The sequence below is a fragment of the Globicephala melas genome, chromosome 6, assembly GCF_963455315.2.
Source record: "Globicephala melas chromosome 6, mGloMel1.2, whole genome shotgun sequence".
NCBI lineage: Eukaryota > Metazoa > Chordata > Mammalia > Artiodactyla > Delphinidae > Globicephala > Globicephala melas.
In genome coordinates this window covers 40,300,278-40,312,723 of record NC_083319.1, presented here as the reverse complement: position 1 = coordinate 40,312,723, position 12,446 = coordinate 40,300,278, and positions in this window count along the sequence as shown.

The window sequence follows — 12,446 nt, the reverse complement described above, 5'->3', positions numbered from 1 at the left end:
TACAGAAGCCAAGGAGTCTCCCTTTCATCACTGATTCATGGTATGCTTCTGGCAGGGTCACTTCCTTCTTTGAGCCTCAAAGCTTTTCATCAATAAAATGAGGGAATTGGAACAAGGTTAGCTCTCACAACCCAGCTCTCATATTCTGTGCACCTGTGAGTCTAGGTAAGTGCTGAGTGTCTTTAACGTGACAGGTTATATTTTTTCTTAACCATTTCTCTTCTCCTGATTTTTATGTAATTTCTAATACATAGTAGAATAGTAGAAAAGAAAAAATACCAAACTGGAAGTAACTGATAACACTAAATTTCCATTCTCATTTCACCGCCAATTCAGCCAAACGCCTTCTGTAGAATTCTGATGCAGACCATGAAAACACACTGTAAGTGTTCCAAAGTCTTTTCCATATTTGGTAGTCCTGTGATTTCCATTGGCAGAACTATCTTGGACTGTCATCTGCAAATCTATCAAAAAGAAATTGAGTAATAGGAATTCCTATCAATGGTATTGGAGAAAGAAATCCTTGAACTTATCTTGCTGTGTGAACCTTCTTCCATGTACAAAATCAACAAGAAAGGTTAAACTTTAAAGGCAACATACTCCCATGAATAGAAGGGCGAACATAACACAAATAATATATACAATGCTAACATTATGTACATACACACATATACAAGTGGTCTTGAAATATATTCCCAGATATTAATTGGATTAAAGTTTGGGACAATAAAGCATTTTTTCTCATAGAGAACATTATTCTTTAAGACACATACAGGCACACATATCTGCCCTGCTGGCCTCTCACAGTTTCAGTTGGTTCTAATCATGTCCCCAGTTCATTTACCCATATATTTATTCTCGGATTAGTGATTTTTGAACAGGTGTTCATCTCTTTAGAAATACCTGTGCCATGACCCCAAAGTACTCAGATTTCTCTTTGGCATTTGGTGGCATATGATGGGGAAAGTGACTAGTTGTATGACAGGAAAGGTAAAAGGTGAACCTTAGAGTAAGTAAGACTTTATGCATAGTTCTTAATCCCAAAAGGAAAAGAGAAGGATAGCAGCAAAAGTCATTTGAATAGAGGACCTCTCAGATGAATCAGCATTAGGATAATTCATTGGTTACTGACTGTACAGTCGTTTTAGGTTATAAAGTATTCCTGAGTGACTGTATCACTTTATGAAAGGATCTACCTAACTATAAATTTATCTTGCTGGAATTAGTTTATATGACAATAATATGCATAGAAAATGGCAGTTGTGAATTCATGTCTTCCCAAAATTGAAGACACTCGTTAAGGTACAAGTTTACCCAAGAGTGTAAATGATTTACCCATACTATACTAACTGAGACTGTGTCTTACCATTCTTGTTTGTTAAAGGAGATAACAAGGCTAACTTTGAGTAGAGTAATAGCAGGATGCTTAGAAAATGCTTTCAGGTTAAGCTTTGTAAACAAAGTTCAGTGTTCACCCACCAAAAGCAAATCAGCTCATTTAGTATTTCAGGAAATGCCTTTATACTTTTTCATTGCCGCTAAAGGAATTTAAAACACCTGTTGGATATAGTCCCTCCTAGAATGCCATTTGTACACTTATTCATAATAGGACCTGTTATTTTAAATGCAAACTCATATTATAAGGCTCAGAATAGATGCTCAGTATTTTTAGTGATCACATGGTTTAGGGTTCTCAGATTTGGGCTCAGGCTTGCATTTCAAGCATTGCAATCTGGGCTTGTTAAATGATTTCCTTGCAACCAGGAAAAATTGTTTATCTGAATCTGAAGTCCAATTAAATGTATTAGTGGTGATAGTGGTTGATGAAGCAGACTAGCATAGCAGCTAGGGCAATTATGGGCAAGTTACATTCAACCTCTCTGTGCCTCAGTGTCTTCATCTGAATACAGAAACTGAGTTTCTTCATCAATGGTGATAAATACTGGTACCAATCTCACAGAGTTATTGTAAGAAATGAAGGAGCTCACAAATTTTCTAAAGGCTTGGGCTTCCCTCATGGCACAGTGGTTGAGAGTCCGCCTGCCGATGCAGGGGACACAGGTTTGTGCCCCTGTCCGGGAAGATCCCACATGCCGCGGAGTGGCTGGGCCCGTGAGCCATGGCCGCTGAGCCTGCGTGTCCGGAGCCTGTGCTCCGCAACGGGAGAGGCCACAACAGTGAGAGGCCCGCATACCGCAAAAAAAAAAAAAAAAAAAAAATTTTCTAAAGGCTTCATGTTTGGCTTATTGTTACTAAATGCTGGTTTATTAGTAAAAAATATCCCTCTATTACTTATTAGATCAAAATAATAATGATAAGACCCTGTTATTTTAGTAGTTCTATTTTTTGGTCATATAGTTTAGAGTAACTCATATTGTTTAAATGTGAAACAAAGAAGAAAAACAGTTTTTTTTTTTTTAACCTGGTCAAGGAACCCAAATCACATAATTCAGAAATGTTTCTGACTTGGCATCTGCATTGATTCTGTCACAGCCAGAGAAAGTCTATTGTCTCAGAAAGTGACAGCCTTGTATTTGTGTAGCATAAAGAAGAATATACATGCTAGATAAGATATATACCCCTTATCATAGTCATGCCACATATAGTGGAAAACTATTCCTGCTGGGTTCAACCATTGTGATCCAGAGCCTGCCATTGCCTATTATCAGGAGCAGGAAAGCATAAGAACCGTATGTGTTTGCCATTAAGTAGGTCTACAACACTGATACTGTCAATCAGCCTCTGATAGTACCCTCCCCGTGGACAACCTTCTGTGCTCTTTTGAGCATGCTCAGATGGAGTCTACCATCAGTGTGGTGGGAGTTCACTTCAAGTGTGTCCAAGTTGAAGGGTAAAATTAACAATACTAACCAAATCTGTGGCTGTACATACGAGGAAAATACTCATTTGACATTTGAAATCTGTGGCTGTACATACGGGCAAATACTCATTTGACATCAACCCAATAAAAAAGCTTCTTGGTAAGAAAAAAGTTGCCAAAGATGAAAGCCCAGAATAGTGCTACGTTAGCCTAACCACAGTGTCAAAACAAATAACCCACATACATACAAACACAAAAGGAAGCCCTCTTCACACTAATGCCCCAAAGTCCTCTATGGGTCTTCAAATTGAGCAGATTAGGTAAGTTGATAGTTGTCCTTTACAGACTGGGTCCACCTAACAAGACTGGTTACTAACAGAATATCTCTGTTTTGTCATTTAATAGACATCCCAAACTTAATACACCTTCCAATCAAATACACACATAGTCACTCATGCTTTTCCTGTAGACTTACCAAAACAGAAAAGCACAGCTCCATTCTTTCTGGTGCTCAGTTACAAAATGTGATTCATCTTCGACGTTTTTCTTTCTCTCTCCTTTCACAGCCTATACACAAGCAGAATGTGTCAGCCCTATCTTTGAGATAGAACCAGAATTTGACAATTTCTCAATTTTTCCACTATTACCATTCAGGATTAAGATTTCGTTGTCTCTCATCTTATTATCCCTCTGAAATCTGTCCTTAACACAGTGGCTGGAGAACCCTTTGAGAATCTAAGTCAGAAGAATTATGTGACTTCAGTGTCTTCCCCTCTCATCATAGTTGAAGCTGAAGTTCTTAAAATGCTGGAAAGTTGCTACATGATTACCCTCCACATTATATATTTGATCTCATCTCCTCCACCTCTACTCCTTGCTCACTCTTTTCCAAACACTTATACTCTTTAGTCCTTGATGTTCAACAAGTATAGTAGGCAGACATTTTCACTTGCTGTTCCCTTTACCTGAACTGCTGTTCTCTTTAATATCTACAGTACTCATCCACTCACTTTTTTAGGTCTTTGCTCAAATACCACCTTCTCCATTATGAGGACTTGCTTGGTTTCCCTGTAATAACCTGCAGCCCCACTAATACACCCTACCTCCTTAGAAGCCTCCCTTCTGCTGTAGAATCTGTTGAATGAATGAATGGAGTGAGCTATATCTAATTTCCAAAAATATAAACAGCAATTGTAAACACTTGTTGAGAGACAGAGTCACCAGGATATACATAATAAAAGAAGTGTAAATTCAGGCCTTACCATTCGCCATCCATTCCCTCAGGGTTCTGCTATGGTGTATCTTTTAATAAAAAGCACAATTTGATAAGACTAATTAATAGCTTAATTCGTTAGAATCCCAAACCTTTTATAGTAGAAATGTGATAAAAATTGTGTCAGAGATTCTCAACAAAATGTTAGCAAATTGAAGCCAAAAAAGTATAAAAAGAATTATATACCATGACCAAGTGGGATTTGTCTCAGGTATGTAAGGCTGGTTCAACATTTGAAAATCAATTAATATAATCCATCCAAGACAAAAAAGGAAAAAAAAAAAACCCACATAAATACATGCAGAAGAAGGCTTTGACAAAATCCAGCATGCACTCATGATAAAAACTCTCAGTAAACTAGGAATAGAGAGGGACTTCCTTAACTTCATAAAGACTGTCTACAAAAAAACCAATAGCTAACATCATACTTACTGGCGAGAAACTCAAAGCTTTCCCACTAAACTTAAGAACAAGGCAAGAATGTCCTCCTTTATTATAACTTTTCAATATTGTGCTGCAAGTCCTTGCTAATGCAGTAAGGCAAGAAAAGGAAATAAGAGGTGTACAGATTGAGAAGGAAGACATAAAACTGTCTTTGTTCACAGATGACATGATCATCTATGTAGAAAATCTTCAAGAGTTGACCAAAAGACTCCTGTAACTAATAAGTGATTATAGCAAGGTTGCAGGATCCAAGGTTAATATACAAGAGGTAATTGCTTTCCTATATACCAATAATGAACAAGTGGAATAGGTTAAAAAAAAAATACTGTTTACATTAGCACTGCCAAAAATGAAATGCTTCAGTATAAATCTAATAAAATATGTACAACCTCTATAGGAGGAAAACTACAAAACCCTGATGAATGAAATCAAAGAATAACTAAATAAATGGAGAAATATTGCATGTTCATGAATAGGAAAACTCAGTATTATCAAAATGTCAGTTCTTTCCGACTTAATCTGTAGAAATTCAGTGCGATCCCAATCAAAATCCCAGCAGGTTATTTTATGGATATTGGAAAACTGATTCTAAAGTCTATGTGAAGAGGCAAGAGACCCAGAATAGCTATCGCCTTATTGAAGAAGGACAAAGTTGAAGGCATGACACTGCCCAACTTGAAGACTTATGAAGGTGCAGTAATGAAGACAGGGTGGTATTAGTGCTGAAACAGCTGGATGTCCATAGTAAAAAAAAAAAAAAAAAGAATCTAGACACTGACTTTACATCCTTCATAAAAATTCAAAATGAACCACAGACCTAAATGTAAAACACATCCTAGAAGATAACATAGGAGAAAGCGTAGATGACCTTGGGTATGGCAATGACTTTTAAGATATAACACCAAAGGCACAGTCCATGAAAGAAAGAATTGGTAAGCTAGACTTCATTAAAATAGAAAATTTCTGCTCTGTGAAAATCACTATCAAGATAATGAAAAGACAGGCCACAGAGTGGGAGAAAATATTTGTAAAAGACGCATCTTGTTAGGATAAAGTGGCAACTTTCAAGCTTCTTACATGTGCAACTGGTGTAATTTATTTTGGTATGTAGTGTGAGGTACAGACTTTATTTAGTTTTAAATGGGTGTGCAGTTTTCTAGCCATCAATTTTAAAGATTATCACTTCACTTTATCACAGTCAAACTTCCCAGACATACTTAGAAGTATTTGTGGATATTCTCTTCTGTTTAATCTGTATATGTGTTCATTCATGTAGTAATGCTACAATGTTTGAATTGTAGTGGCTTTATAGTAAATTATACAGCTGCTTGCTAATTAGCAGATACTCAACTTCTAATAAAATGTATTACTTGTACGTGAATGCCTCCAGATTATCTTCTCCATTCAGATTCTTTACTATTCACTCAGTGTAAATTCAGAGCTGATATACATTAAAAACTGAACTAAAGTGCTAACATTTTTTAGTTTTCATCTATATTCCTAGATTTAAAATATGAGAAAGTAATAGAATGCAACATTTTTAAAAACCTCTAATGACTCACATTTTCTATGTCTAATTAAAACAGAATACCCTGTGGAATATCTTTGCATCATTTACCTGGTTTCATTAATTCTGGCTACTGAAGTTAATTTAAATTCTCTCTTGTAAAATGAGAGCTCAGTATAAGCTTTTATTTCTGTTAGCATACTCAGTGAGACTTACAAATAGTCATCTGCTAGGTGGTAAACAGTAAACAGTCTTGTTTATTGCAAATAATCTTAGCCAATAAATGTTATTTATGCTCCATTTCAGAATAAAGATGTTAATCTGAGATCACAAAACGATCTTTTTGTTAAAGCTAAAAGCAATTCTGCTTTGATTAGTTGCAAATGCAAATATTACCCAACTTCTTTCTCCTTCTTTGATAGTTGTATAGAAATAAAACTAAATCTAAGAATGCAAGCCAAACCCACTACAAATGAAACTGCACTACAGGCCCTGTATCTTCAGTGATTTCTAGATGATGTGTATGCTCAAACCTTCATTCTGTCCTCTCTTCCTAAACAGAATTTTTTTTTTTTGGTTTTGAATAACTTTTATTACACAAGGGATTCATATTCATTATAGAGAAATCATGTAATCAAATAAACCAAAAATAGATTAAAAAGCAGCCATAATTCCACCTCTCAGATATATTATCACTGTATCTATTTTATAGTATAGCTTTCATGTATATATTTTTTATCATCTTTATTGGAGTATAATTGCTTTACAATGTTGTGTTAGTTTCTGCTGTATAACAAAGTGAATCAGCTGTACGTATATATATATATATCCCCATATCCCCTCCCTCTTGCGTCTTCCTCCCACCCTCCCTATCCCACCCCTCTAGGTGGTCACAAAGCACCGAGCTGATGTCCCTGTGCTATGCGGCTGCTTCCCACTAGCTATCTGTTTTACATTTGGTAGTGTGTATATGTCCATGCCACTCTCTCACTCCATCCCAGCTTACCCTTCCCCCTCCCCGTGTCCCTAAACAGAATTTTAAGAAGTTAGCCAAGATAAAATGAGAAACTGATTTAGACTTAGGTCCCAAATTTACAGCTTCAGTGATTTAGGCAAATTCCTTGACAGCTATACTGAGCCTCAGTTTTCACATTTGTAAAAGGGTCAGGATTAAAAAACTGATACTTCTGGAAATACCTGTCATTCTGATTGGATATTTTTAAAATGCTGACTAAAGTTTAAATGGATAAATTATAAAAAGAAGATGACAAAAAGGCCTAATATCATTTTACTACCCAGATGAACCCTGGTGGCCCACTGATAGGAGAAGGGGCTTCTCTAAGTAGTTTTCTTCATCCTGATTTCTGGACACTCCCTTGTTTAATCAGCTTTTGGAGGCAGGGGGTCACATTTCGGCAAGTTTTATTCAAATTCTTTATGCCTCGATTTTAGGAAAGAAGAATAGTAGCTGTGCTGAGCTCTGCCAGGTCAGATAGAATTTTGGAGTATTCTCTTTCTCTCTCTTGTAGACAGCCACTGTCATTTGGTAGGCCATAAGCTTTCCTTTGGTTTGACTGTGGTTAGTGTGTTTGCTGGATTTCTAAAACATATTTTTAGTGTTTATTTGTTTCAATTGAAAGGACTGGGCTATATTTGAAAAAGTTTATCCCTTCATTTTGGAAGGTCTTTTAAGTTGTGATATTGCATGCAAGAGAGCTAATGGAATTCTGGACTTCATATTTTCTTTTTTACCTTTTTTTTTTTTTTTTCTCAGACTTTGAACCAACAATGGTTAAGAATGAAAGGAACTCAGACCCCAATATTTTTTCCCTTGTCAAGCACAGAGAATATGGGAAAAAATGAAACTGGGAAATTTTTTGCTCCTCTTCCTTTCCTCGTTTTTGGTCAGCTACCTCAGTCGTCCACCTCACTTTGTATTTCTAGCCTGGCTTCAGAAAGACCTGAATTTGATACACTACACAGTGCTGGAGTAGTAGATTGCTAGAAGGGACCAAGATCCAGACAACCTTAAATGGCGGCTACATGGAATTATATTCAAGAGGGATGGTCCAGCCAATTTCCTCACTACCATTGTGAAAGGAGTTCCCTATTCCTAAGAAAATGGACCTATGTCTGACCAACACAGAAGATGGAGATTTATCCCAGTGTATTATAATGCCTAATGGAAATATCTCAGATGGTCTCCTACTTTTGTGTTTTTTCTTTAATTTTACTTATAAAATTGTGACCATTTTTTAACTCAAAAGACTAAACCTTAAAAATTAATTAAAAAGACATTCTCAGTAGTCTAAGGTTCAAGGTGACTTGGCAGAGAAAATTGCTGAATGGTGAGATAACAGTGCTGGTATGCTTGGCTTTTGTTACACTTTACATTTGAGTTTCTCTTACTTGAAATTACAAGAACTATATGACTCAAGAGAAAGTGATAATTAGTAATATTCTGCTTGCTTTTTATATAGCCCATTGAAGAACATTTTGATTAATTATTTGGAGGTCAGAGGAAGGTCATGATCTAACTTTTGAACGAGTAGAGTTGCAGCATAAAGCTATGACTTAAAATTAAAAAGGAAGTTTGAAATGACCTATTTCTTTTGGCATCTCAATCCAGATGTCTGTCAGTAAAATGAGTCACTTTTCAGTCAGATGGGTGGTCAGCAATGTAATTTTTTATTGGGAAGCTGAAAGACACCATTGCCAAACAGAGCATCTGCAGTGTTAACATCTATATTTGAGCATCTTTCGTTTTCCCAAGGGGTGCAAATGGGAAGAAGGAAGGCAGAGAAATGCACTTGAATAAAACTTTGCAAAATGGATAGAACAGAGAGCATTCCCAGAGGCAGGTCAAGTTCAACCCAAGAACAACTCTCTCAGTGCTTTCACAACTAGTTAAAATACAAGACCAGTAATACCTCAACTCTCAAATCAGTGCTGAAATCAAGCAGAAGGTTGTTAATATTGATACGGTTAACATACATCAAATAGGATTCCTTTAATTTTCTGAATCGAAAAATTCTCCACAGTGTTGACATTTCCTTACTGAACTCCCTGGATTGTTTGGTTTCAAAGGCTGTTGGGCTCAAGATGCATTTTGTTTTAAATAATCCTTCATAAAAAATTCAGCTTTCAGTCTAATATGATTGAAACTCAGCTTGAGTGTGTTTTATAATGCATTGAACTGGAAAGACTATGGGCATTGAATTATTCAAAACATGGTAGGCAAAGGAGTGATATGTGGGGATGAGGTGATCAAAGAAATCAGTGAGATTTGATATGTCTTGTTATCTCATTTTATTTACCTTTTAGAACTCTTCCAAGTATTAGAGGAAAGAAATCAATATCAATTTTCACCTCTGTCACGTCCCACACTTCAATTATTAATGAATGTCAAATTTGACCTCAGTTTTCTGTACCACCTGCTCTGCAATAATATTTCTGAGCCTTTATTAAAAATGTAAAATTGTCATTGAATTTCCAAATATGATTCTCCAGTGGCTAATTCGGCTTGTTTTATTAATAAGCGAGCTCTGATGAGTAATACTAATTTAATATGCCTGTATGTAAGATTAAACTGTAAATTATTCCTGCTGAAGGTGATGAGATATGATTGCAGTGTTGGTGGTTGGCCACTCACCTTCCTGAATTAACCCTGCAAGCACACGATTCTTGGAAGAAACCAGTACTTCATATAGTAGCAAATATGATATTATTTTGCATGTCTCCTTTAACAGTGGAACGCACACACACACACACACACACACACACACAACACGATGATGGGTGAAAAAACATACATGCACACCTTAGATGCTTACATTAATTTCTGAATATAGTTCTCCAGAAAGAAAAAGGTTTACTGATGATTTGTATTTTTATAGTTTATTATTTTATCCATACTAAAACACTTCATGAAATCACTTACTATTTTGTTGTCCATGGAATCCTTTCAATTTTGAGATGCTAAATATAAATCGAAATAATTATTATAGTCCTTGGTCAGGAAAGACTAAGTTACAGAGAACCCAGTGACTGGAGGTCAGTGGCCACAGAATTATTCTCTGCTCCAGAGACCATTAGAATATCACTGTGTACCCACTTAAGGATAGAATGCTGCTGTTGAGAAACTAGCTATCTTTTATTTATACTAAAAGGAGAGAACAGTAGGGGACCTTGGCTGGGTGAGTGTGAGACTTTCTCTGTTTTGTATGATAAGCCACAAACAATACATGAAATAGCCTTGGGCCTTTTGTCTTTTGTACCCAGCTCTTTCCTGTATTGCTCCTGATCAGTTACACTTAAATCAACAAGAGTTGCTTGAACATTTTGACAGTTATGTTCCCCCATACCCTGAAGCATTTTTAAAGGGTTATTGAGGTAAAGCTATTTCAAAAAATACTCCCTCCAAATTTTTTCAGGGTGGCATCAGTGAACATAATTTAGAGGAAGAAACTCCACCTTGAGTTCTTGGCCTACCACTCTAAGGCCAGGCAAGCATACACCTTCATAACAAAACCTAAGTTTGCTCCCAGTTGAGAATTTGGTTTCCCTGGTCTTATATAAAAAGTATATGGAGATTTTAATTCCCTATAAGCCTTTTCCAAAGAGTAAATACAGTTCATTATTCATAAGAGATGATGAAAATTACAATTTTGTTGAATAGGTGGAATATATATTATATATAATATATTTATTTTTAATATATATATAATATATATAAAGCTACTATTCAGAGTCCTTAAACTTGCATTTTGTTTACTTACCAAGAGTGAACAGTAACTTGATCCCTAAACACAATAAAGCATCTGATAACAAATATTTGATAACAGAATGAATTCACTGTTCTGGTGTAAAGAGGGAATACCTTCAGTTTTCCTCTTTCTTGTACCCAGTTATTGCGTCCTGGACAGAGGGGTTTTTCTTGACTTTAAAGGGGAAATGTTCACCTTTGTTAAGATTGAAATTGACAACCTCAGTAGGCAGAGGCACTGTTTTTATTTGGCTGAATTAATGTTTCTAGTGATAATTCAAGGTTTAATAGGGTTTTCTCTGCCACTCCAAAATCTGAAAATGATAAGCATCTCACCAGAGTTTCATGACAGCCCATTACCTATTCTGTGGAAAGGATATTCAAAATACCATGCTTCGTCAGTGTTTTCTTTGACTTATTAATCAATGGACAACTACTGAGTTAAGAGAGTGTCTTATCCTTGCTTCAAAAACAAAAACAAAAACAAAAACAAACACACAAACAAGAAAAAACTGTTAACGATGAAAACTTATTATGCCAGGACTTAGTATGGCCTGACTTGGAAATTTAGTTTCAGAGGCTTTTGTGAATATACCAAGGAAAGAGGGCCTAGGTGTATCTTATTCCCACAGGCCCACAATAAATATTTGCTTAATAGAGGAAAAATTAATATATAGTATAGGAGAGAACCTGACAGATGATTAACGTTACTGAGTGATAGCAATGCCCAAACTCATCTGTGATCAAACACTGTGAAGTATCCTCCTAAGGATAAACTTATTACAAATAAGAAGGGAAAATTCAATTATGGAGAGACTTTCAGTTTCAGCTCTGACATGCATAAACCTTGGATGTTTTCACTGTATCTTGTCTTTACAAGATAATGCTGTGCAAAATGAAAATCAATGACTTTTCTCAGACGTGTCAGAGAACTGAGGCTGCAGAGTAAAGTGCCAACCCAGAATCTTGAGAACTAGTGAATCCAGCTGAGATCTGCTTGCCTAGAGCGGAAGTAGCTGGGGCCATAACTGGTAGGAACACTTAAACGGTAATTTTGAAAAATTGCTGGAGACTGGGTGTGGACTACCATGAGAGTGAGAAACTCTGGGTGGCTGCAGTCTTAGGGGTCCCCCCACTTCTGTGGGCTTTGCCTCCAGGGATTCTACCAGGGTGTTCTAGTGAACGAAGGTCAGAGGAAAATTCTCCTCATGCCTCTGGCAGCAGAGCAAAAAAATAATCATTATGATATACACCCAGAGAGTTGTTCATAACAAAGGCCCATTCTTTAGGAAAAAGACCTTGTCAGAACCTCTATGCAGCTGGAATAAGGGCCTTCCTCCCATGCAGGTCTCCTCTAGCTTTCTGTCTAACCTAAGGAGAGGGGCTCATAGTCAGCAGGAGTCAGAGTTTTAAGGAAATAGAAACACTGCAGCCAGAGAAGAGAGTAGGGGATAGAGGGTTAAAAAAAAACACCTTATACCCCTGGAAATAACATTTATGGCAGTCACAGCCCAGAGACACAGACCCAGTGAAAGACTGAGATTTAACCATAAGGTTATAGAAAACCCCTCTCCCTCACAACCTAGCACCACACTAATAAGCTCTAGTATAATAACAACGGATTATAGTTGAAAGA